General features: G+C 40.9%; 1 protein-coding gene across 16 annotated transcripts in view; it reads right to left on the bottom strand.

Annotated features, from left to right (window-relative positions):
• The window catches only part of FRMD4B (FERM domain containing 4B), a 349,437-nt gene that overhangs the window by 150,565 nt on the left and 172,377 nt on the right, over positions 1-26,495 (bottom strand). The window lies entirely within an intron of this gene.

Genomic DNA, 26,495 nt, shown 5'->3' with positions numbered 1-26,495 from the left:
GTGCTTTAAATGCAAGTTGGATGTGCTTTAAATGTATTGTGTGGATCTACTTAATAAACTTTCCTTGCATGTAAATTGTTTTAATTAATTTTTTAAAATGGAGATGAGCTATAAAGTTTACTGGGTGATCATAGGCTACTCACCATTTCTCAGCCTAATCTGCTCCTCAGGATAAAAACAGAGGGGAACCATGACCACCCGAATGAAGAAGGGCAAACTTAAAATGTAGAGGAAATAATTGTGTGCATCCATAGTGTGAAATCAGACACTTATCAGGACATAGTATGAAGAAATATTTATATAAGCATGACTGTCAAAGATATTATTTACACAACTTATAAAGATATTTATAGCGCAGTCCTATATTTGTTTACTCAGAAGCAAGTCCCAGTGTATTCAATGGGGCTTACTCAAACAGGGAAGCGTTCACAGAATGCCAACCTCAAGTAATAAGGAACTTCACCCACCCAACCCAAAATTCAGAATCATGCCAGTTTAAGCTGTTTTGCAACTGTTTATACTTGTTTTTATTGTTATTGGAGTTTAAAGGGATTTATTTCTTATTGTGAGCTGCCTTGGTTTCCAGTCAGCAACCCTAACTCACAGGGTTGTTAGAAAGACTCCATATATACAAACACACTGTAGATGCAAAAATACATACACTCCTTATAATAGTTTATTGTCAAAAACAGTTGGTCATTGCAGAACATATTTTTTAAAAAATAAAATCAGTATTAATTTTCTACATAATAGGAGGAGTGATACCTAAGTAAGCCCTGGCTATTTGCTTTAAAAAGTAGGATTTGAGGAGAAGAGAAAGATTTACAACACAAACACAAACCTTTGCTATGTTCACTCAAAAGTCCCATCAATTTACAGCACAATCATAACCATGTCTATTCAAAAGTAAGTCCTGTTGAATTCAATGGGGTTTACTCTGGGTATGTGGGATTAGCGTTGCAGCTTTACTCCCAGAAAAGCGAGTATTGGATTAAAGCTTCATATTGGGAAGGTTTTCAAAACACTGCCCTCTTCATCAGCCCAGGAAAATTGTCTGACTCCTGCACACGAGAAAAAGACTGAAAGCTATATACTTATTATGAGATTTTAAGATAAGCAGGAAAAAACAACAGTTTTCTAGCCTTGCAATGGGGGTCTCGCTACTGCCTTGTCAATCACAACCCTGACTTCACTTATTGGCTACAAACCTGAAAGGGTGGGGTTAGAGCAGGCAGCTATGAGCTCATTTAACAGAAGTTGCAGGGCGGTAGCTGACGTTTGGTGTATATCTCTTGAACCAGACCACTTAGAAATTTTAAAAAAATGAAAGCTGAGAGTCTGCAGATTAAGGTGACTAACCTGGACAGGACCCCCAAAATCTGGAGTCTTTGGGTGAAAACCGGAGACCTGGCAACCCTATAGCACATGTCACTTCCTTGGAGAATTCTTCAGTAGAGATGATACTGTGTTCTTCATCTATCATTAAAAACAATCTCTAAAGATCTCCCATGGGGTTCTTGCGCAGTATCTGAATTACAGTGCAACTCTAATAATGTCTACTCAGAAGTAAATAATTGAATTCAATTGCGTTTACTCCCAAGTAAATGAGGTTAGAAATGTAGTTAAATCCTTGTATTGAAATGCTGGTAGAAGGAACTTTGATGTGATCTCTGTAGGTATTTAGAACTTTTACCTAGAACTGCTGCAATATTATTAGCATTTGTAGTCGTTCTTTTTTCCAAGGAATTTAGAACAGCAGTTAACCTCACAACACCCTATGAGTGGTTCAGCTGAGATTTATTATATGTCAGGTCACCCAGGGAGCTTCACATCTAAGCAGGAATTTGAACCTAGATGGGCTACATGCAACTCTGACACTGTTTCAGAGGTACTAAACATGGTGCACTCCAGATACTTTGGACTACATCCTTGATCTTTGTCTATACTGGCTGGGCCTGATGGGAGTTATGGTCCACAACTTTTGGAGTGTACCATGTTGGCTGCCCATGCTCTAGAGTCTAGTCATTATACCACACTCGTTCATGGGTCACAGGTGTGCAAAGGCTTCTTATTTTGAAGCAATTAATAAAATCGTAATGTACAACACCAAAGCAAACTAGAATTACAACCTGAAGCACTTTTGATCTAAACACAACCAGGGTCCAAGCTTTAAATACCTCAAAAGAAAAGACTCTATGACATGGTAGAAACATAAAATCAATTGCAGTCATAGAGACTTCAAAACTAGCACCTACATGACCATAGCATTATAGGAGAGAACTGTACCTTCCCTCTAGTCATAAATTTGGTTTTCCTTCTAAAGGCTGGTGTTATCCAGAGAAGACTACTGGGTCTGTGACTAGCCTCAAGAAATCCAAAATCCAAATAACAGTGTGCAATTACCCATGACTGATATGGTGTTGGGAATAAAAAAGTGAGAGAGAATGGACGGGTGGGTGGAAACAGAAAGGGAGAGGGAGGGAGAGAGAGCTAGAATTAGAGAGAGAGAGAGAGAGAGAGAGAGAGAGAGAGAGAGAGAGAGAGAGAGAGAGAGAGGTGAAAGCTGTGCTATGAGACGTAATTACCAGGGTGTGGACAACCTGGTAAGCTAATTAAAGTGGAAGAATCCACAGTACAAGTCTATGCCAATATCACACTAAATAAGCAGAACCAGATGTCTCAAAAGATTAAGGTGTTATTGTACATGGTACCAATGAGTAGCAAAGGTGTAATCACTATCTACAACTTTTCTGATGTTCAATCAAAGCAGCATTAAGACTAACCACAGTTTACCCGGATTCTCATATAACAACAAACTGTTGAAAACAGAAACATTTATAATCTTCTTTGTGGCTGTGCTAGAGGAGGGACCCCAAGAGTTGTTTGTATAATGCTAAACTATGGTGTAGCGATATATCCAAACATAGCCACAATATACTCAATACAACAAAGAATCTTGTATTTTAAAAACAAATAGCTTTTTTTTGTGGTATAAGCTCAAAAACACATCAGATGCATGAACATTATCCACAGTTAACATATATATGTGGTATATCTGTGCATGCATACAAACACACTAGACAAAAAGTGTAAATAGTGGAGCAATATGATCAATGTCTATACTCTATATATGCTTCTCTTCTCTCTTGTCCTATGCACTTTTTCAAAATTAACGTGAAAGTTCATTTCAATTATTTTTGTCAGGTTTTCAAAATGAAAAATATGATTAAGACATGAGAAATTATTGAAACTGTTTTCATATGATTGAGTTTCTCAGAGCTAGTAAGTCAGACATGTTTGTGGCAAGTACTCTAAATGCTGAAGGTGTGGCAGATAAACATAATCTACTGTGATATGTTGAAGAGCAGATTTGGAGACTAAAGTAGGTCAGGAAATGAAGAGCAACTACTCACCTGAGAAGGCCACCAGCCAATCATGAATAATCAGTGAGAATCAAGATGGTGACTTCAAAGAGACTGTGTGGAATATTCTTAATCCTTTGCCTTTTTACACAGACATACGTAGATCTCGAAGAGAATCCTACTCGGAAACCTTTGCAATCACAACTGTTTCTTTTTGTGATGTGACTGAAGTGTTAAAACTTACCCTAAAATAATCTCTCTGGGAAACAAATGTGCAATGTTGGCAGGATAATCAAATACAGAAAAATAAAAAATGGATGAAAAGTGAAGTATCTTTTCTGAACACATATCGCTGGAATGCTAAATCAGAAGAGGGAAGAAAGGAAAGGTACCTCCACTAATGTGCATAAAAAGCAAGTACACACATGCTGGTCTGTAACAGAAAAAAATCCAAACCCCACGATTGAACAATACCTTTTACTAGGATCAATCAAATTTTCACAATGGTGTGGCCAGGAATATGTATGTTTCATTTAAGGTTTGGGGCAAAACTGGGTTGCAAGCCAGACTTTAATTTCTCAGAGATACGGAATAGGCATCTCAAAATCCTAGGTGTGTAGCTTGTTACCTATAGCACCTGGGAGGTACTTATTCAGCCTGGAATCTCCATCTTTGAATTCTACAAGCTGTAGGACTTCCGGGAAGGGTGACTTAGCCTGTGCCTGCTTTTGAGACGGGCTCCTGCCTCAAAAGAAGCTTATTCAGATATATCAGTCAGATTTTTTTTTTTTTTTGACTGATTAAACTTCTCCCGGGTAGGGAGAAACGAAGAGATTAACCTCAAAGCCTATTTTTGTTGGGACGACCAGATCTCATTAATTTGTGGGACGAGGTCCAGCCGACGAAGGTGGGACGGATTTTCAACAACAAGCTCTATCTGATAAAGCGAACGTTCATCTTTTCTTCAAAGAGAGAACGCACTAACAGGCAAGCACCCTTCTTTCTATATTTTTCTTTTACTTGACTTAAATTGTTGCTGTTTAAAAGAGATTTGCCAGATTGATCAGTTTTTGACATCTCACCGGGGAGCCATAACTTCTCTCTGCTATTCACTAATTAATAGCTTATCTCTGTTTTTGTTGCAAAAAGCTGTCCTGGATTTGCACCCTAAAGATATACACGGAAGAGGGATTTCTATTCCTGATTTTTATTCTGAAGAATATTATATTGTCTGAGATTACTTTTTTCCTAGTTCATTTTATTTTGACGAATCTGTTTTCTGACGACGCCATTAATTGTTTCGATCCTGGGAACTGCATTTTGTTTACTTAAGCATGGAGAGATAAGGCTGTCTGTTCTGTTTACGCTGTGATGTCACCAAGTTTGGAGTATTAACCCAATTGTTGCTGAAATAAGAAGTGGTTCTTTTATATTTTTCTTTTAAAATGGCAATTAAGAAAGTGGCTGAGAACCTGGAAGTATCTATGTTTCAGAAAATAATGGATGAAATTGAGATAACGAAACGAACCCTGCGACAGGGTTGTAAGGAGCTGAAAATTGAAATGAGCAAAATGATAGGGGTCCCTGTGAGAGAGGAGACTCTGGAGACTGGAACAAACGTGGAACAGGAAAAAGACCTGCGACAGGGTTGTAAGGAGCTGAAAATTGAATTGAGTAAAATGACACAGGGGCTTAAAGAAATAGAGGTCCCTGTGAGAGAGGAGACCCTGGAGACTGGAATAATTGAATTGAGCAAAATGTCACAGGAGCTTAAAGAAATAGGGGTCCCTGTGAGAGAGGAGACCCTGGAGACTGGAATAATTGAATTGAGCAAAATGTCACAGGAGCTTAAAGAAATAGGGGTCCCTGTGAGAGAGGAGACCCTGGAGACTGGAACAAACGTGGAACAGGAAAAAGATTTGAAGCTTATGGATTTTAGAAATAAAATCTATTGTTTGGAATTTAATGTTATCTCTGAAGAAACTAAGGAAGATTCTAGAGAGAAAGTTATCAATGGCATGGATAATCTTCTGGACTGGAATGATGTGATGGATGGAATTAACTGCAGCCATGTGACAATGGAAAAACTTTCAAGAGATGAGCCAGTGCATTTTGAAAAAAAGAACAGAGATATGATCTTACAGCAGTATTTCAGCAACCTATTCAGAATGGTTGGCAAGATAATATTTGGGATAGAGGTAATTCCCATCAGACTCTTATTGTATGACTATGGTTATGACAGCAAGATTATTATGGAATACTGATAATGGAAGATTGGACACTGAAATTACTGGATTTAACAGGACTATCGGAAGATTGGACACTGAAATTACTGGATTTAACAGGACTATCGAAGATGGAAGATGGAAGATGGAACTAATAGGGACAATAGAATAATGGCTATTGAAATTATTGAACCTAACAGATTCTGATGAGACGGATTGTTTGAAATGTTTATTTTGACTATGGTTATGACAATAAGATTATTATAATTAGTAATGAGATGGATTAATTGATATGCTTATTTGGGAAAAAATTGATAGATATATTTCTTAAAGAACTGAAACCTCTCTTTGACTTTTTGTGGAAAGAACAAAGTAATGTTTATGAGATCTGATGATTAAGTAAGATAACTATTGGAGGAAAGTGATTTTATAATATGATTTAAGAGACAGGATTGTTATATATTATAGACTTATAACTGATTTGATATGTGACAAATGGGAAGTCAATATTTTATTCCTTATTTTTTTTTTCTTTTTGTTCAATTATTTTTGATTTTGTTTTTTGTCTTTGAATGTTTAGTTTTGTATGTTGTATGAAAATTTGAATAAAAATTATTAAAAAAAAAAAAAAGAATTCTACAAGCTGTATATCAGCCTAATTTTTTTTACCTTTTTTTCCCCCTCACCCTCTTGCTTTGCATACAGTCTTACCTGATGAAGAGTTCTGGAGAAGTCAAAGGTTTGCCACAATTTTCTGACACTTGGCTGGGACCAATAACTAGTGCTCAACTGTAGATGATGGATTTTCCCCCACTAGTGCGCTAGTTTTGCAATAGGGGTATTTTTATTATTGCTATTTGCTGAGGGTAGGGATGGGATTCTTTTCAGGGTTGCAACACGTTTAAAGTATGTGTAATTAGGTCCAAAAGATTTTCTCTGTGACATTTGCATTGAACGAGGAACTAAAGCTGCAATCCTATACTAACATGAAAAAATGAAAAATGGTCTGCCTTCAAGTCAATTCCCACTTATGGTGACCCTACGAATAGGGTTTTCATGGTAAGCAGTATTCAGAGGTGGTTTACCATTGCCTCCCTCTGAGGCTGAGAGGCAGTGACTGGCCCAAGGTCACCCAGTAAGCTCCATGGCTGTGTGGGGATTTGAACCCTCGCCTCCCAGGTCATAGTCCACCATACCACACTACACCACACTGGCTCTCTATACCAACATACTTGGGAGTAAATCCTATTAAACTCAATGGGACTTACTTCTAAGTAGACATGTACAGGGTTGTGCCATAAGTAGAATAATTCCCTCTATTTCTGAAGTTCGGATGTCATTTTGGATTCTAATGTAGCCAAAATGGCACCATCCATGAACAAGAGTACCTAAAAAAATGCTTTAGAAAAAAATCCTAAAGGGACAATACCTCCCCCCCCAAAAAAAACAAACAAACAAGCCCAACGAGGACTGAGCATGGTCTGTGTCCACAGAATGCTAACTGACTGTTCAGGGGGGCAGGGGACAGATAATCAGGTGGGAGGGACAATGGAATAGAGCACCCTAGAGGAGACCATGGCTGATGGACTAGCCCACCTAGCTACATAGTACTGAGCTAGATGGACTATCTACAATAACTGGCAGCAGGGCTTCAGAAAAGAGTATTTTTCAGTGGCACCTGAAGACACCTGGGAGATTGAACCTGTGACCTTTTGCATGTTGTCTACCACGGCCTTTCCCCAAAAGCATGACAAGGGTGGAATTTGAGCCCATGATTGCAGGGCACAAATTTCTAGTCTATCACCTTCCCAATTTGGCCACCTTTGTCCAACACCAACTGGTGCAATGAACAGGAGTACTTCACACCACAACAATCTGTTGCAGGTTCCACTTGTTCAAGTCTATAATGTAAAGACATACACACACAAATAAAAGCAATGAAAAAGCTTATTCAATCATATTCATTTGTAGCTGCTGACACATGGTTTGAAGGCTTTGAAGCAGCAAATCACTAAAATATTCCAAAGCCATTAATTGTGTGGTGAGTCTGGGATATAGGCATTCATGAAAAGCATACTCTATCTGCACTTTGTCATCTCATTTTAGTCTCACCCACCCCTCTTTTGGAGCACATATGAGTTCTATCTTTAGGAACAGAAATGATAAATCTAGTCTGCTGCAATGTATATTTAAGTAGTCACAGACAGAAACAGAACACCCTTCATTGCAAGAGAAACTCCTCTCTTCCAGACAAGAGACAGGGGAATTGTGAAATGTTTGTTGTAAAGCTTGCAAGAGCTCTTGACTTTTTGCTAACTGGCAGGTCGCCAGACACTGTAAACACTCTTGGACCAACATTCAGGAGTTTTCTTTTTCTGGAAATGTTAACTGAATCACTATCAAGTATAACCTTCCCCCCACCACCACCAAGGAATCCATGCGCACAGGACTAATAATGACAGACATATCCATTCCACTTCCCAGTGGAATCTACTATAAAGCTTAAAGAGGATTTTCTGTTTTCACTGGAAACATTCAAAACAACATATTTAAGGTGTGTGAATCAGTAAAGCTAGAATTGTTAGTTTATAACCTTGATGCCCAGAGCCATTTCTTGCATAGATTCTTGTGTAATATGGCTTATTGCTCACATCAAATGGATGTGGCTAGCTACTCAGGATCATTGGGGAAATGGAGTCTCTTCTCCTAGTTTGATGGATGACCAGCTATGATATGACATCATGTGTAATGAGAATGAAGTGATACCATGACACACAAAGCAAGGGGAGAGGGCCAAGGCAGAGGGCTTTCAGGACTATGTGGACGACTCTGGGATATGTCATGTGTTGGCCGGTGGGGCAGGGCAACACCCACATACCCGATTCTCATCCCCACCTGGGAATATTAGGGAGGTGCACGATGGTCCTCACCCTTGGAAGTTCAGCAGTTGCATGAAGCAGTCCTCACAATAATTTGGAGCCTTTTGGAGGGGGCAGGGGTTGCTGGGGCCAGGTCAGACTCTTCCCTATGAGCCTGTGGCCAAAGTTAGTTTTCAGGCAGACCGGTGGTGCAAGGGTCACACCATCATTTTATCCAGCCCCAGGACTGGACACCTGACCTGTGAGGGTTTTATAGTGTTCTTGGATACCTGAGGCTCCAGGCATGGTTGTCTGATATTCATGTGGAGAGATCTCCCCACACAAAGTTTGGTTTAGCATCACAAGGCCTTGGAGTGGACCCCATGGGGATTTTAGGGACATGCTCCTCCAGAATTTGAGTTGCTTACACGGTAATGGAATTGCCTACCTGGCACAGTCTATGCAGGCCATCGGAAGGTGGAAGTATGGGGCGTATAGAATATATTCACCCCTGGGGCGAGCCTGGAGGTCCAGGACCCAACGTTCACAATTGTTTCTGTTTTGGCAGGTTGCTGGATGGGGATGGAGCAGATGAACAGCCTACTCTGAAGCCATGGCTGATCTTGTGGGCTGGCCTTGGGGCAGCAAGCTCACTTTGGTTCACAGCTGGGCTTCAGATGGTGGGCCACGGTTTGGTGACTGGGTCGACAGAGTATGTGCTGGGATGGGCTCCTACCCACGTTGTTCTAGCATGGTTCAGTGCGGACGGTTCCACATGTGGTGGTCATTCCCCTGGGTGGGAATGACCTCGGTTACTTGAGGCAAGGCCCTCAGATGGCAGGCATGTGAGGACATGCAGTTTGAGAGGCAACAATGGCCTCAGTTACTTAAGGGCAAGGCCCTCAGTTGGAATTCCCGTGGATGGCAGGCATGTGAGGACATGCAGTTGACAACGCAATGCTGGCCTTTGGTACGTCTGCTGTGTTCAGACATTCTCCCACGCAGGGTGTGGCGTGGTGTATGGGACCCGAAGGGGATTGATCGGGCATGGAAGAAGGTCAATTGGCGGATTCAGTTGGCCCTTTTTGAGCATGGGGGTCTGCATACCCACATACAGCATTCAAGGGTTGAACTTTATAGGGCCGATGGCGTTCATCTGTCGGATGCAGGGAACGACGTCTTCTGGGGAGACCTGCAGAGGTGTCTGCAAGAGGTGCTTCTCGGCAGTGGGGTAAAGGGGGACTAAATAGAGATTTGTCCCCCTTTTGGGGCGGGAAGGTGTGGGAAGGGAAGTAGGTAAGGGCAGCTAGGTGGCCCCCTTAGGCACCTTTGGAGGTGATTGGTGGTTCCAGAGGCCTGTCTGTCAGGGTTTTACGGCTCGAGGGCAGGATATGGGCTGCTTCTGGGGCCAACTTACCTCATCCACCCAGAGTTTTACGGCCCCAGGGGGTGGTGACGTGGGAAGGCCCCCCTATTCACCTACAGGGTGTGGCCAGGGTAAGGGTTAAGCAGATGGGCTTGCCCTTGCCCCAGGAGGGGCTGGTCGCTCGAGAGCTGTATGGCAAGCTTCTTGCTTATAGACAAGTTCCCACACCTAGTTTTCCCTCTGCAGGTCACTTTAAAAGGGGTTTTTGTTATAGTTAATAAAGTGGCCCTTTGTTCAACCCAAACTGCTGTGTCTGTGTCTTATTTCTCCCCTCAGCCGCAACTGAACGCAGTACTCAAGATGAGGCCTAACCAGTGCTGAATTGGGCTGCATGCAGGACAGTAGATGAATTCAGGATACAACAGGCAGAGTAACATTCAACCATGTGCAATAGAAGCATCTGCACTCAGGCAGGTGATCCTTGGTATGAGAAGAGAAACATTACAACAGTGCCCCCATTTTCATCTGTGAAATGCTGATGAACACACATGCGATACCTATGGTTTTCTGTTAACTTCAGTGTGTCTGTGCCTTCACTAACATCTGCTTTCTTTCCATTCAAGTGATTATGCCACCACCCACATTAGCTTGTCCAGACTCTAGCCAAAACAGTGTGCATGTGCACATACCTAGGCTGGGTGATGAGTGGGAGTTAACAAAAAGACAGGCTCATAGGTCAGAGTTGAAGGCAATGTGAGCAGCAGTGGCATGGGAATGCCCTGCCAGAAAAACAGATACATACATAAAGTGGGATGTGGGTTGGGTGCCTGGATATTATGATTCTAAAAGCACTAAATATCAATATGAGTAAATGCAACAGGGATAGGAAAACAATGCTGCAAGGGATTCATTCTGCAAGTTGCTCACTGCCCTAGCCCCATTTTCATTGTAGGGGTCCACAAGTTTTGGCTAGCCTTGGTAGCTAAGTTGCCAGGACACCTACCCTCTTCCCATGTAACTGACCTCACACTGAGCCTCCATAAGTTATCAGAGACAAGAGTCTGATTGTCCGTCAGCTCCTGGTCTGGAGCTGGAAACGTTGATGAGAGGTTTGCTGGTTTGGACACTGCACTGCACAGGGCATCTCAGCCACTTAATAGTTCAGGAAGCCTCTCCACCTTTTCCTACTCTTTACTGGCATCTTGTTGATTTAGCTGCTGAGCAGCTAAGATGTTCTGGGTGCTTTTGCAGTTCCAACAAATAAGATCTCTATCACACCTTCCTGCTCTGGAGCAGGAATGAACTGACAGAAAAGTTGCTAGTTAGGTCACTGTGCCGCCGAGACACTCCAGGTACCTTGGAAATGCACCAGCCACTCAATTCCCGGGGAAGAGGTAGGAGATGCTGTGCAACCACTGCGGTGATTTCCACCCGCCCTAAGGTTGGAAGGAAATCTGGGGCTTGTCATGTTTACCAGAGGGCGGCAGCACGCTAGTCATGGTAAGCATGACAAGTAAAAATGTGGAAGGCTACCCTTCCAGCAGATTCACATTCAGGTATGATGCTCATGTCACATACCCTAATTCCTGTCTATCATCAAATGATTGAAAGGTTGCCACACAAAGAGCAGACAGAGAAAGCATCCTCCCATGCCTCAGACACCATGGCAAGTGGCTACCAGGGCATGTTGCAAACCTACATAAAAGAAGGCTTACATTGTACACATGGTAAAGCTTCTGAGCAGTAAGAGTTCCCTGGTGAAGGGAGCTGCCATGTCACCTTCTCTGGAGACTTCGTAGAAGAGCCAGGGCAAAATCTGATAAGCAAGGGATAGGAATAGGAATAAGTACAAGCAGGGTTACAACTACTGTCATTTGTAACCTGCCATCTGTCCAAAGATGTTAACTCCTGAAAATCTCAGCATTCATTGACAAAAAGAAAAAGAACAGTACTCTTCAAAGGCTGACATTGGATAGCTACTAAGTTCCTCTGGTGCAACATCCCCCCCCCCAATACTGGAGGGAGGTATACTATAAACGATTGGTCTTCAACTGGTGGATTGGGACCCACTAGAGTCACAGCCTGTTCAAAGGTGGATCACAACAGCAGCACTACCACCATATAAATACATGGAAAAAAGAAAGAAAATAAATGGGTACCCAAATGCATGTTTGGGTTATATTTGGGTCCCAGGTCTGAGACGGCTGAAGACTACTGCTATAAACGAATAGAAAATAAACAGATTGGAAGGAGGTTCTAGATGTGAACCAGAGAGAACAAGAGGGGTGAAACCAAAAGGTTATTGTCGAAACCCTGCCCTTACCTCCACATCTATCAATCTCCATAAATTATCCCATGCAATCTCACCAAAAGTGTGCTGCAAGCAAACGATAGGTGCCAACAACAAACATTAGAACAAAATGTGGCAAAGCTGGTAGCTCAAGCAAGATCCCAAAAGAAAGCCAAAGTAGAGGTAAAAAAAATGGCAAGGTCATTAGCTACTGAAGCTGAGCAACACTTATTTCCTAACTCCATACATGATTCTGGGTTGGTTGTTGAGTGTGTGTGTATATATATATACAGAGGCAATCTTAGCCATGGTGCTAACCTCCTTGCAGCAACACACAACATTAGCAACCACTGCAAGTGTTTAGTTTGCTTCAAGTGGTGTTTGTGAACAGAATGCCATTTATGTTCTCCTTGTGTCCTGAGCAGAGAGTAAGGCAAGTCAGGTGGAGACTAAAGTAAACACAGACTGAACTGTGCAGGCAGGTTTATCCTATAGGTGTGTGAAGTGCTGGTTTCAATTGGAAGGGCCTTGTGCAATGTTCATTGTTAAAGAGCCCGCCCAGTGTTGAAAGACATGCCGTTGAAAATATTACAGCCTTTGTCTGATAAAAGGCTGGCCAAAGCACCAGGGTGTGTGAAAATAAACATGACCAACAAGTGACAAATGTACTCTAAATCCCATTAATGATCATTCTTCTGTCCAGCTTGTCCACCTCAGAAAGCCAAAAGGACCTCAAAGGAAGAAAAAGAAAGGAGGAGGCAGGAAAGCGAGAGTAGATGTATTCAGTAGGGTGTTATTAAGTCATTTGTTTCTATGCAGAGGCTTGGTATTTAGTTGTGTACTATGCCTGGAGCAAGGGAGTATCTGGAGATTTCTAGGACAAATGGGTCAGTAAGCACAGTACTGTAATGGATGTCTTGCTTACAGCAGAAGTATCCCAACCTGTTAAGGGACTTTGCTTTTGGAAGGCCTGAGTTCAAATCAAAGCTAAGCACATCACAGAATGAAGTTCTAGCCCAAACTAGGAGTCTTGTATCATCACTGTGCATGGAGAGAGCCAAACCCACTCCTGGGCTCAATTTTAATTCCCCAGTAGCTCAGTATATGTGGTATGTGTTACTGACTACCAAAATCCCCACCTTTATGATGGGTTGGTGTGTGTGTGGCTAGATGGCTCGCATCTTGCAGGAACCCATGGGGAAACTGTACTACTACCACCATCACACACAGGTTTATGGTTCATGAAAACCACAAAAATCAGGGTTATGAAGCTGGCCTATGTTTAATAATAGAGTAAAAGTACAATGTGAAACATGTTTTTTCATAACCAAGACACCCTGAATTCAGTGGGTCTTACTCCCTGGTAGGGATAGAAAGATATGTCAGTTTCAGTTCTCTCCGTTCCTCATTTTTCCAGTCTTAAATTCAGTTCTCCACATTTCTGTAGCAATTTGTGATTTTTTTAAAAAAAAACTCCTAATAAACACATTTTGTAGGCGGTTTTGACTAATGTACACGTTTGCAAGCAATTTCTCATCATATAAAGCATTTTTATATGTTATTTTCACTTATATATTCATTTTCATACACACTTTTCCCTAACATATTTGTTTTTGTAAATGTTGTTTGGTTGGAGAACTGAATCACAAAATTCAGGCAAGTGCAAATTTCAAAGGATGGCTGTGTTTTGGTTCTCATATTCTTTCAGAAAGGGCAAATTTGATAGATTCATCTTGAAATGTGAACTGAATTGAATTTCTTTCCCATCCCTACTCCCTAGTAAGGGAGCCTAACAGAGCAATCCTTTGGTCTCAGCTACACTGGTGGCTGCTTATGCTGGTGTAAGGTCAGCTTCAGAGATGATCACAGGGAACACAGCACCAGTGAAATATCTGGCTCTGATATGACACAGTTTTCCTTTTGCATCAGCTGTCCCATTTTGCCAAAGGATTCGGACTCACCTTGCTCTTCCTTCAACACACTGCTGCCATCACCCATTGTCAGTAGAATTGTGCCAGCAGTGGGGATATGTTGGCATAATATTAAGCTAGTGTATCCCTGATCTTTTGCCAGCATAACCCTGATGTTAATGTGACATTGCTAGTACTGAAGACTTGCAGCAAATTAAAAGCACTCCAGCCGATGTAAATAGGAGCACAGAACTGAACCCTAAATGTAGCATCAGAAGGCAAATGTGATGCCAGAAACTCCAGTAATTTTTCAGAGGATTTGTTCTAATATATATTATAATTCATTCCTAATATTGGATTCCTGACTCAATTTGTGCTCATTTCCAGATGTTTAAATGCAAAAACAGGTACCTTAAAACTGGTGCCTTATGATGTCCTTTCATGACAGCAATTTGAACAAAGATTTCATTTTTTCCCTCCATTTTCACCAGGGCTTTTAATTTAATTTAAGTTTTTAAAAATTAAATCTGATGGTGCATGTCCATACCTTGCCACCAGTTTTTGCTACAGATTTTTTTTATTTCCTTTTTCTCCTGATTTTGCCCACAACAGCTTATTTTACAATCCTGAACAATTTTCTTTTCAATGCCCCTTCCCCTGTAAAACTGCCATACATCTGGTAAATTAGGGTGCTTTTAAAAATAAAAACATAACACCATAAAAAAGACTGTCAAAATGAAAAGAATGTCCCAGTTGTTACAGGAAGAAGAAACCCATAAGCGATTACTCTAACAAGGATATGATGTGAAAGGCTCACAAAGCATGCTGTATAAGAGCAAAAAGGAACAACATAATAAATATTAGACAAGGACATTCTGTGCAAATGAACTGTTCTGCAGCAAGCATGGCACCAGCAAAGTTGAAACACAGTCATTCCTTGGAGCCAAATGACACAAGATACTCACATGATGCTCTTCTGTCTATCTGTCCCCAAACCATCCATTTTGGCCCCAATTCAGAGATGTATATAAGTGAACAGCCTTTCTTTCAACAGTTAAACTTTCAAGAATGTTCAGGGACTGAGATATTCTAAACAACTGTTATTGATCTAGCCAGGTTTCTGTACCACACCCCTGTATCTAAGCATCTATCCTTTGGGGCTACTACATTCCTGGCCCACAGGTATTTGTGGGAGTTACACGAGATCACTCTTTGTTTCATTTCACTAGGTAAACTATGTATGCAACAGTATTGATTAGTTTCACTTATCACATTTAAAGGCGTAAAGAGTTTCACAGCTGTATGCCACATGAAGATGGGAAGACCTACAGTCAAAGTAATCATCATCGCCCAGAGGTAGAAGGAATATAAGATTACTGAACTAGGCATATTTTCTGTTGAATGGGCTCAATGGACACGACCTGTTTCCAAACATTTCCTGTTTCCAGCATTCAGGATCTTGGACACTTGTGACAATCTGCAACAGACACTATACACTTGGACTGCAAGGAAATAACCTGTTGACACAGGTAATCACAAAAGGTTCCTGAGTAAAATTTAGCAATCATGGCAGAACAGGATGGGTCCTCTTATGAACAGTAACAGATTAAAATACAAAAAACAGGGCAGGATTAAAGCAATGTAAGTAAACACTTTTCACAATGAAGAGAGGTAGAAAGTGTGGGTCTTCTGTACTGGGATTGGTGCTTTTAAGTTGTTAAAAATGGCTTAGAAGTGAGCAGTGAATCGGCCAAGTTTGCATTTGACACCAAATTATTAGCGAAAACTCAGGCAGATTGTGAAGAGCTCCAGAACCATCACTATGAACTGGGTGAATGGGCAAAAATACAGCTAATGAATTTGAATACAACTAAAGGTAACATGACTGACACTGGGATAAAAAAAATTACAGTCTTTCACATATACATTTTACTGTTGGTGACTAACCAGTAAAGCAATCCTGAGGTTATGTGGGATCATTCAATAAAATCATTAACTTGGTGAGTAGCAGCTGTGAATAAAGGAAATTCCATGCCAGGAATTATGAGGAAAGGGATCGAAAATAAAGCTCCCAGAATCATAATGTGTTAACACAAAACTATGGTGCAGCAACATTTAGATTACTAGGTACTGTTAACATAAGAACACAAGAACATAAGAACAGTCTGTTGGATCAGGCCAGCGGCCCATTTAGTCCAGCATCCTATTCTCACATTGGCCAACCAGATACCTATGGGAAGCCCACAAGCAGAACCTGAGTGCAAGTGTGCTCTCCCCTCCTGCAGCTTCCAGCAACTGGTACTCAGAAGCATACTGCCTCCATCTGGTCTGTCATCCATCTCAAGAAGAACACCAAGGAGGTTCAAAAAAGGGCAAACTAAACAGGCAGGCATTTGGAGCACATTTCCAACTTGTAGAAGGTAAATCATTTAGGCATTTTCTAGTTTACAGAATTATATATTACCGAATTATCTACATAAATTTATAATTCAAATCAAGGTGACTTAAAATGATTAACTTTGTTTGATCCTCCTGTCTTTTACAACTTTACAAATGATACACAGACTGGACAACAATTAGAAGATAATTGCAGCTATTGGGAAAAATGACTAGGTAACAGGTTGATAACGTGGTGCCCTTTCAGTTTTTCCCCTGGCACCTATGAAGCCTCTGAGCCCTCCCATTCATTGTCTGCTTGGTCATGAGGTGGTGAGAGTGGTTACTTTTTTCTCCACTGAAGAGTACATATAGCTGAAAGAGGAAGTTGAAAGAGTGACACTCCCATTTCCTCTTTCAGCTCTATGCATTTTTAAGGTTCAGATGAATTCTACTGGATCCAACTTTTGCAAGATCCCGTGGAAAAGCAAAGTATGTGCACATGTGCCTTATCTCTTTCTGTCTGTTCCGGAGGATGGGAGAATGACCCAGATGAGTAGAGAGGGGGAAGGACCAGAGGGGATGGTGCCCATGGCAATTCCTCAAAAATTCAAATGTGTGCATGGACCTAAATAAATTAGTGACACTTGGTCTACCTTCTTGATCTTGAGATGGTACTATACTATTTACAGATCAGCCTCAAATAGCTGTGGAAATTGGTTTGCACATGGAAGCACACCTTCTCCAATGTTGATAGGTTATTGGGATGTTTCATAAAATCCAGTCCTAAATCAGCTTTAAAAGATAAAACCATACTAGCACTGTTGGCAGCCAATAAATTCTTAATTTCAGCTTCAGATTAATAACACACAAGGGTACATGGACGCATATCTACTTGCAAAGACATTTTCCTCTCGCCTACTTTGAATGAGAAGCAGTCACCAAAGAGAAGACTGCAGTGCCATGGTACTCAGACGTAGTTCTCCATATTCTTTGCATCTTTGAAACATGTTGTGCTGTCTCCCTCTTCCCATGCCTTCTAGAGAAAACTAGGTTTAAGGGCTGACAGGCAGGTTCAGCAAGAAACCATTGCCTGGCACCATCTATATCCCGATATCAATTAACACACACTTAGTAAAAGGGAAAGAAGTTGGTCTCAGTCAAAATTGTTCTCGACTGGTTGTTTAAAGACTGTTAAGTTTTTTAACAAAACACTGACACACAGCATTTACCTCTGCACATCATTGTCACCATAACCAGTTCTTCTCAACACTAGCACATAAGCAACCACATTATCTTAGAATCATGTAACTTGGCAAAGTGACAGCAGCAAATTAGCAATGTTTACATTTTGAACATTTTCTCTTTTCTTTAGCATATATAAATATGTACGCATTCATTTGCACACCCACATAGATATCCACATGCAATAGTTTCACTAATTCATTCCACTTCTGTTCTGGATTTACACACACACACACACACACACACACACACACACACACACACACACACACACACTTTCACTTGTAATTTTTGGGTCTAGTAAAACTCCCCCCCCCTAGGATGCACACCTTAACGAGGTGAGGGGGTTTGAGAATGTCGAAGAAGCTGAGAGCAATGCCGTCAGGAGTCTAGACCAAGAGGCTAGACTCCTAGCAGGGGCACCCAAGACGGAATGGTCCAAGCTGAGACACCAGACTAAGTTGCATCCAAACTCAGAGGAAGGCAGTGGTAAACCACCTCTGAATATCTCTTACCACGAAAACCCTACGAACAGAGTATCCAAAATGCAACACGAGATAGTGCTGGAAGATGAGACCCCCAGGTCAGAAGGCACTCACCGAGCTACTGGGGAAGAACAAAGGACAAGTACGAGTAGTGCTGTGACTAATGACGCAGCTGGGTCAAAGCCGAAAGGAAGCCCAGAGGCTGATGCGCACAGATGCGAAAGGAGAGTCTGGAGTTGTATGACGCACACAATAGGAACATGGAATGTAAGAAGCATGAACCAGGGAAAGTTAGAAACTGTCAAGCAAGAAATGGAGCGTATCGACATTACAATGCTTGGCGTGAATGAATTAAAGTGGACATTTTCAATTAGGCAACTACAAAATATTTTATGCAGGAAATGAGAAATTAAGAAGAAATGGGGTTGCTTTAATAGTGAGAAGTAGCAAAAGCAATTAGAAGCTACAATGCAAGGTCTGAGCAAGTGATATCAATGAGATTAAATGGGAAACCTATTAACATAAAAATCATCCAAGTCTATGTTCCAACAGCAAACGCAGACGAAGAGGAATTGGAGACATTTTACGCAGAAGTACAGGAAGAAATTGATCACACACCAAAACAAGATGTTCTGATAATCATGGGGACTGGAATGCAAAAGCAGGGAACAGAGAAGAACTAGGAATTGTGGGAAAATGGGGCCTAGGAGATAGAAATGAAGCAGGAGAAAGGCTTATTGAATTCTGTGAAGCCAATAATTTGTTTCTTGCAAACACATTTTTTGAGCAACCAAAAAGAGGACTGTACACGTGGACATCACCAAATAGTCAGTATAGGAATCAAATTTATTATATAATTGGTAGCAGAAGACGGAGAAGTTCCATACTTTCTGCAAAAAAAAGACCAGAATCAGACAGCAGTACAGATCAGGAACTGGTTGTATCGAAAATCAGAGTAAAGTTAAAGAAGAACAACAAAGCAATCATAATGCCAAAATACGATTTAAATAACACCCAGAAGAATATAAAGATCAAATGAGGAACAGGTTTGAGGCTTTAAACTTAGTTGACAGAGAACAAGAAGAACTAAGGAGTGAAGTCAGAGACATTATCAAGGAAGAATGCAAAAAGACAATACCTCTCGTTAAAAAGAAAGACCTCACTGGATGACTGAAGAAACTCTTAAAATGGTTAAAGAGAGAAGGAAAGCAAAAGCAAAAGGAGATAGAAATACATTCAGAACCCTAAATGCAACAATACAGCGATTAGTACATAGGGACAAAGAGAACAATTACAATAGTTATTGTATAGAAATAGAAGAGGACAACAAAAAGGGTAGAACAAGAGCCTTATTCCAAAAGATTAGAGAAAGGGAAATTTAAACCAAGAGTAGGGATGTTGAATAATCAACCCGGGAACACACTGACTGACCGAGATGAAATAAAAGGAAGATGGAAGCAATACACTGAAGAACTCTACAAAAGAGATGCCAGGATGACAGATTCATTCACGGAGGAACCGTATGATGAAGAACCAGAAATTCTAGAATGTGAGGTGAAAGCGTCTCTTAAAATACTTGGAAGAAACAAATCACCAGGAATAGAAGGCATACCAATAGAGTTGCTACAAGTTACTGAGACTGCATCTGTCCAAATTTGGACAAAAATCCATCAAGAAATATGGAAAACTAAACAATGGCACACAGATTGGAAGCGTTCAATATACATCCCAATTCCAAAGAAAGGGAATGCAGTAATTATCGAACTATTGCTTTAATATCCCATGCAAGTAAAGTAATGCTCAAGATTCTACAACAAAGGCTTTTACCATATATGGAGTGAGAAATGCCAGATGTCCAAGCTGGATTTAGAAAGGGAAGAGGCACCAGAGATCATATTGCAAACATACGCTGGATAATGGAATGGACCAATGAATTTCAGAAGGAAATCACTCTATAGATTACAGCAAAGCCTTGAAAAAGATCATGAAAGATCATGAAAAACTATGGAATGCTTTAAAAGAAATGGGGGTGCCACAGCATCTGATTGTCCTGATGTGCAACCTATACTCTGGACAAGAGACTACTGTAAGGACAGAATATGGAGAAACCAATTGGTTCCCAATCGGATAGGGTGTGAGACAGGGGTGTATTTTATCACCCTATTTATATGTAGAACATATCATACGGAAAGCGGGATTGGACCAAGATGAAGGAGGTGTGAAAATTGGAGGGAAAAATATCCATAAGATATGCAGACGATACCATACTACTAGCAGAAACCAGTAATGATTTGAAACGAATGCTGATGAAAGTTAAAGAGGAAAGCACAAAAGCAAGACTACAGTTGAACTTCAACAAGACTAAAATAATGATAACAGAAGATTTATGGAACTTTAAAGTTGACAATGAGGACACTGAAGTTGTCAAGGATTATCAATACCTTGGCACAGTCATTAACCAAAATGGAGACAATAGTCAAGAAATCAGAAGAAAGCTAGGACTGGCGAGGGCAGCTGTGAGATTACTAGAAAAGGTCCTCAAATGCAAAGATGTATCACTGAACACTAAAGTCAGGATCATTCAGACCATGGTATTCCCGATCTCTATGTATGGATGTGAAAGTTGGACAGTGAAAAAGGCAGATAAGAGAAAAATCAACTAATTTGAACTGTGGTGTTGGAGGAGAGAGGGGGTTTCCGGTCCCGGTAAGACACTTTTTCTCCAGCTCGATATCTTTCCTCCCTTAGCTCATAATTTTCAAACCCTTTAACTCTAGTAGCTTCATGGAAATAGAGACGGCATGAAGTTTAAAGACTTGGCGATTTCCCCAGTACTATAATCTTCATTTCAAAGCCTAAACATAGCTGTATTTAAGATATCAAACTGACTTCCTTAAGCAGAACGTATAACTAAGGAGCAAGAAAAATGGGACACTGAAGTGAAATATCTATGTCCATGCCTTAGAACATCTAAATAAACGTTATATACTTAGGACTAATTCATAAACCCCTTTACTAGCAGCCATCCAAACGGACCGAACTGTGCTACTGCCGTCCATTATAAGGCTTATGCTGATGATTACACAATGATCTTTACCAGGAAAAAATGCCAGGAGTTAGGCATCTCCTTGGGGGAAGGGAAAATCCCCCCTGAACCAGCTCAACCCAAAATAATCCATCCTTGCCTACCAAATTCTACTTCTCCTTACCCTCCGGATATATCAATAAATAACTCAAATGACCATCCACAGCCGACTAACCTTCATGACTGGTCATTAGACCACCAATTAACCATCAACCCACTTAAGGAGGATATCGGCACTAAAAGCCTCGCTGAAGAACTTCAGGATGCAGGCTTTGGCTGCATCCCAACACAGAAGGACGAAGAGCTTCCCTCTGAAATTTTAACTATAGATGACACTAATGTGCCACAAGATTCCAGGACTGCCTCTTCAGAGAACTACCCCAAAATTAATCCTTCAACACAGCAGAGCCTGGAAGGCTTGAACTTGCTGTCGTTAGGATGGGGAATAGCTGTAACAGAAGAACTTAATTTGATAAAAGCTTACATAACCGAAACGAACAGTCTACTTACCACTCTGACTAAATCTATGGGACTATTCCTGACGGAGAAACAAATCTCCCCCAACTCCACCTCTGTCACCCAAGATTCTCAAAACTCCTTGATAAGGAAACCAAAATCGAAAGTTAAAAACATTAACTCATCACACCAGACTGCTCGGAGAGTTAACAAAATGAAGAAAACAAAGAACATAAAGAACTTAAAGCCTGCCCTAACAAAGAAAATGAATTTTAACCCCTTATATAAGCTACTAGACGCTTCAACTAAATCTCAGCATTCCCTTCCGCAAGATTGTAAAACAAAAACAGTTACAAAAAATACTTCTCTCCATTTAAATAAGTCTAGCCCCTTACTGGGGAATGCAAATTTTCTAAGAGAGCCTTGTTCTGAAAAGTCCAAATATGGAATCAGGAGCCCGGATATTAATAAACCCCTAGGCGCTCACAGACTTTTGGACAACCACTGTAACATTTCCAATTGGAATTTACAACTCACAAGAGACAAACTAGCAGTAACCTTTCTAACTTCGTCGTTGGAGCAGAGGTCAACTACATCGATAAAACAACTTTTTGAATCTTACCTTAAACTTTATCTCCCAAATATCTCATCTAACAACTGCGTCAAGCACGTGTCTCACTTCTATTCGCATTTTCCGGAAAGACGCACCATCATTACCTTTCAATCGACACACATTGCTGAGTGGATTTACAAAATCAGGGAAGACTTTTACACTCATGGTATCTGGATACAATGTTATTTTGTAAATAAGGCTTCCCATAATTCACTTTTTAACCATTCCTTTTCACAATTAAGGAAAGAAACATCCCAGTCTCAGCTATCCCCCGCTAGACAGAGTACTCAAGTAAATAAGGCCTCTCCTAATTCATCCCTTAATCATCCCACTTCACATTCAAAGAAAGAGATATCGATCTCAGTCATACACCCGTAGAAAGAGTAACCAGAAATACTCCACCCCTACCCCAAGCCCAATTTCAGTCTTGCGGGTCGGAGGCTCCAGACTACGAAGACCTCCCCCTCCCCCTCCTAACAAACCGCTGTTCTGATCCGAACAGAGCTGACTCCCTCCCATGTAATAAAAACAGGTCTATAACTGATGCTAAGGAAAGCGAGCTACTTAGACCCCAATATTACGACCCGATTCCGGGTACAGCTAAACAAACAACCAGTGCCTCTTGGCTCGCAATGCGTTATCTATATCCTGAAGAATTGGGTTCCCCAACTAAAAGCCAAACGATAAAATTAAATCCTTCCCCAGGTTCAATACAAGCTACTGGAGTATCCTCCAATGTTAGTACATTAACTCCAATAATTCATATCATCACTCCACGTTATGATTCCTCTTAGACGTAACCACTAAAACAAACAGCTTATTATTTAACCCAGCTCTGGGTTTAGCCCTAATCCCACATTTATCATGATGAAGGACCCCCTTTCTCCATATGATTATGAAATATAGCCAGCGGGAAAAGTACTATGCGAGACATAACTTCACGTTTGTTATGCATTTTAATCTTGAAGATTTTTAAGGTCCTAGTATGTTGGAATTCCAAATATGTATTTTATAACCCTTCTTTTTGTAATTAATCCTGTTATATGGGCCTTTGGCCGTAATAAAGATTGATTGATTGGTGTTGGAGGAGAGCTTTGCGCATTCCATGGACTGCAAAAAAGACCAATAATTGGGTGTTAGAACAAATTAAACCAGACCTATCATTAGAAGCTAAAATGATGAAACTGAGGTTATCATACTTTGGACACATCATGAGAAGACATGATTCACTAGAAAAGACAATAATGCTGGGAAAAACAGAAGGGAGTAGAAAAAGAGAAAGGCCAAACAAGAGATGGATTGACTCCATAAAGGAAGCCACAGACCTGAACTGCCAAGATATGAACAGGGTGGTTCACAACAGATGCTATTGGTGGCCGCTGATTCATAAGGTTGCCAAAAGTCGTAGTCGACTTGAAGGCACATAACAACAAAACTGCCCCAACACTTCCAGAAACTACATTTGACAATGGTCAAAATGCTTAATTGAAATGGAAAATACTGTTGACTTTAAAGTCTTCTCTTAACTGAATGTATTTCAAGGAATCCCAAGATTCTGAAGAATGGTTATGACATTTCTTTAGAACAGGGATGGGGAACCTGCAGCCTTGCAGCTGTCAGTAGACTCCAGCCATTCCCTGACCTTTGGGCATGCTGGCTGAGGCTGATGGGAGCTGGAGTCCAACAATATCTGGAGGGCCAGAGGTTCTCCATCCCTCATGATAAATAATGCAGCTATCTTGCTGAAGCAGGTCGGAGTCTGCTCAGTGCCTAAATGGGAGAGCACTTGGGAACCTCACATACACTTCCTTCAATTTCATCATGGAAGAAAAGCAGGCTATAAATGCCTTTACCTTCCCAATCCGGAAGTTCCTGTACAAACCACAGTTTTGCACTTTAAGGGTGTAGATAGGTACATGTCATATACATATCTTGAGTAGAGAAGTTGTGGATGTTTCTGCTTAACTCTTCACCCACCTACCCCATTTCTCCATTCCAAATTGTCCCTCACACTAAACTTTTCCCTGCAACATTAATTTTGAACCCCTCAGGGGGACAAACTGCAATTTGTAATTTGAAACAAAGAAATAGTGATCAATAATGAGTTAAGCACCTCTCACCCCACTCTATTCCTATGTTCAAAATCACCCCCAGTCTACTTTTGTTTTTTAAATGAAGTCGTTAGGATTCCACTAACCACACTGGGCATAACATGTAAAACTCTGAGAAATGTTTCTGTGCCTCTGATAGCAATAATTCTTCTGGACCTGAACAGCATGATAATACTGAAAATGGTGCAGCAGGACCAGCAGTTAACTGATCTATACATCTATACATATTTTGTCATGGCAGCAGTCCCACAAAGGAAATATCAACATCACCATGGTTAAATTACTGCAAGGTATCTATAGCAAAGGAAAGGGTGGGATATAAATTTAATAAATAAATACATAAAGCACTCCTATGGCTGCACTCTTAGGCAGAGGGACAAGTTTGCTAATCCAGCGGGTATCCTGACTTATTTTATGCTGTCATCCATCCGCTGATGAACGTCACAAGCTTTCGCGGTAGGAGGAAAGGCCAAACAATTTAGAGAAATGGCTGAACAGATGATTCAATGGCAGGTGGAAAATATGACCACATGTTTATTATACCCGCAAGCCTCCATCTGGCAGCTTGGTAAATGGGTACCTTGATGCACACAAGGGCCTCCTCATTCACAGCTACAGGCAAATCCCACTGCATGCTGGAGTAGAGCCATGGTGTTCTAATACCATTTCCATTTCAGTTCTCTGGTGGACAGAATGTCCAAAAAGGAGGCAAATATGTTTCCCCTGAAGCCAGCCCTATATTCACACTGGGGAGTCAGTCATGCAGCCTGTACAGTTCTCACTTGTCCTGTCAGCTGTGTACTTTGGCAGAGAATTCAGAACACAGAAATATCGGATCAGTACATCTTCTAATTCATGGTCATGTAGATTTGCCCTACATCTGCTGGTAACTTAAATCCTGAAGTGTTAGATACCAAATAGTGGTCATATTTTTTCCCTTTCCCTCTTGGCATTGTGACAGAGGAGGGAAAATTCAGGTACTTCGGCCACCTGGAAGCTGCTTCTTAAGGCAGAATGAATCTGCTGAATCAGGAATCAAGTGACTCACTGACTTTGCTCAGATGTAATGCTGAACTATTGTTTAGCATTTCATGAATGAACCTCCAACGCATACAACTCTTGCTTCCTCTCCCCTTGTCTGGAATGGTTGTGAGGAGATTTGAAACTTTTGCTTCCATTTTCAGTTAACTTCAGTTTAGCATTACATCAAACCATAAACTGTGGTTAATCTTAAAACGGTTTATTGAAACTAGCCAGCTTCATAAACCACAGCTTGTTTCTGTTAAACCACAGTTAAGGCCAGGGCTGCATTCTCTTCTAGGCAATCTACTAAGGGCTATATGACAGTTGTGGGCAGAGCCAGGACCAAAGGTGGGTCAAGCAACAAGTGTTTACTCAGAAATCCACTTCTATCCTCCATCCAGGCAACCAAGCAGCATTATCAGAGTTCAAAGACACATTTTAGGCAGGCAAACCCTCAAGCAGAGTGCACAGTGGTGCTGGCGAGGAGTGTGGATGGGAAAGGGCTGTGGCTTTGGGAGAGTCCCAATGGCCAGACAGAGACATGTGAAGAGGTATATTTGGCTCCCATTCCTGGTTAAGACTAATCACAATTTGTCTGGGTTGAGAAATAATACTAAGCTGCTATGTTAATTGAAAGAAGCCAGCTATGGTTAGTTGAAGCAAGCCAACTTCAAACCACTGTTTGTGAAGCCAGTTTGTTTCAACTACTCATAGCTAGGATTAACCACAGTTTAGGTTTTGGATGTGGCTAAACTGAGGTTAATTGAAACTGACAGTAAAAATTTCTGATCACCTTGAGGCTGCACTGAAGAAGGAGATGAAAAGGTGAAACAGACAAACTGAAAGCTTGCGCTGGTAATGATTAATTATTTATCATTATGCCAGAACTTGGCCTTTTGTCCAAACCCGTACAGCCATTTCAGTGTTCACATTGCCTACAGTTTTCCGCAGAATGCATTAAATAAAAAAACACAAAATATGCCAAGAGAATGCACTAATGGGACACTCAAGAGGAAGATGCTTTGATATCAACAGAAGTAGTATTTTGCATTGGTATTACAAGAAAAACCATTGTTAACCAACGTAATGT

This window comes from Rhineura floridana, chromosome 3 (genome assembly GCF_030035675.1).
Source record: "Rhineura floridana isolate rRhiFlo1 chromosome 3, rRhiFlo1.hap2, whole genome shotgun sequence".
Lineage (NCBI taxonomy): Eukaryota > Metazoa > Chordata > Lepidosauria > Squamata > Rhineuridae > Rhineura > Rhineura floridana.
Note: the sequence above shows the minus strand (reverse complement) of the source record. Positions and strands in the feature narration are given on the sequence as shown.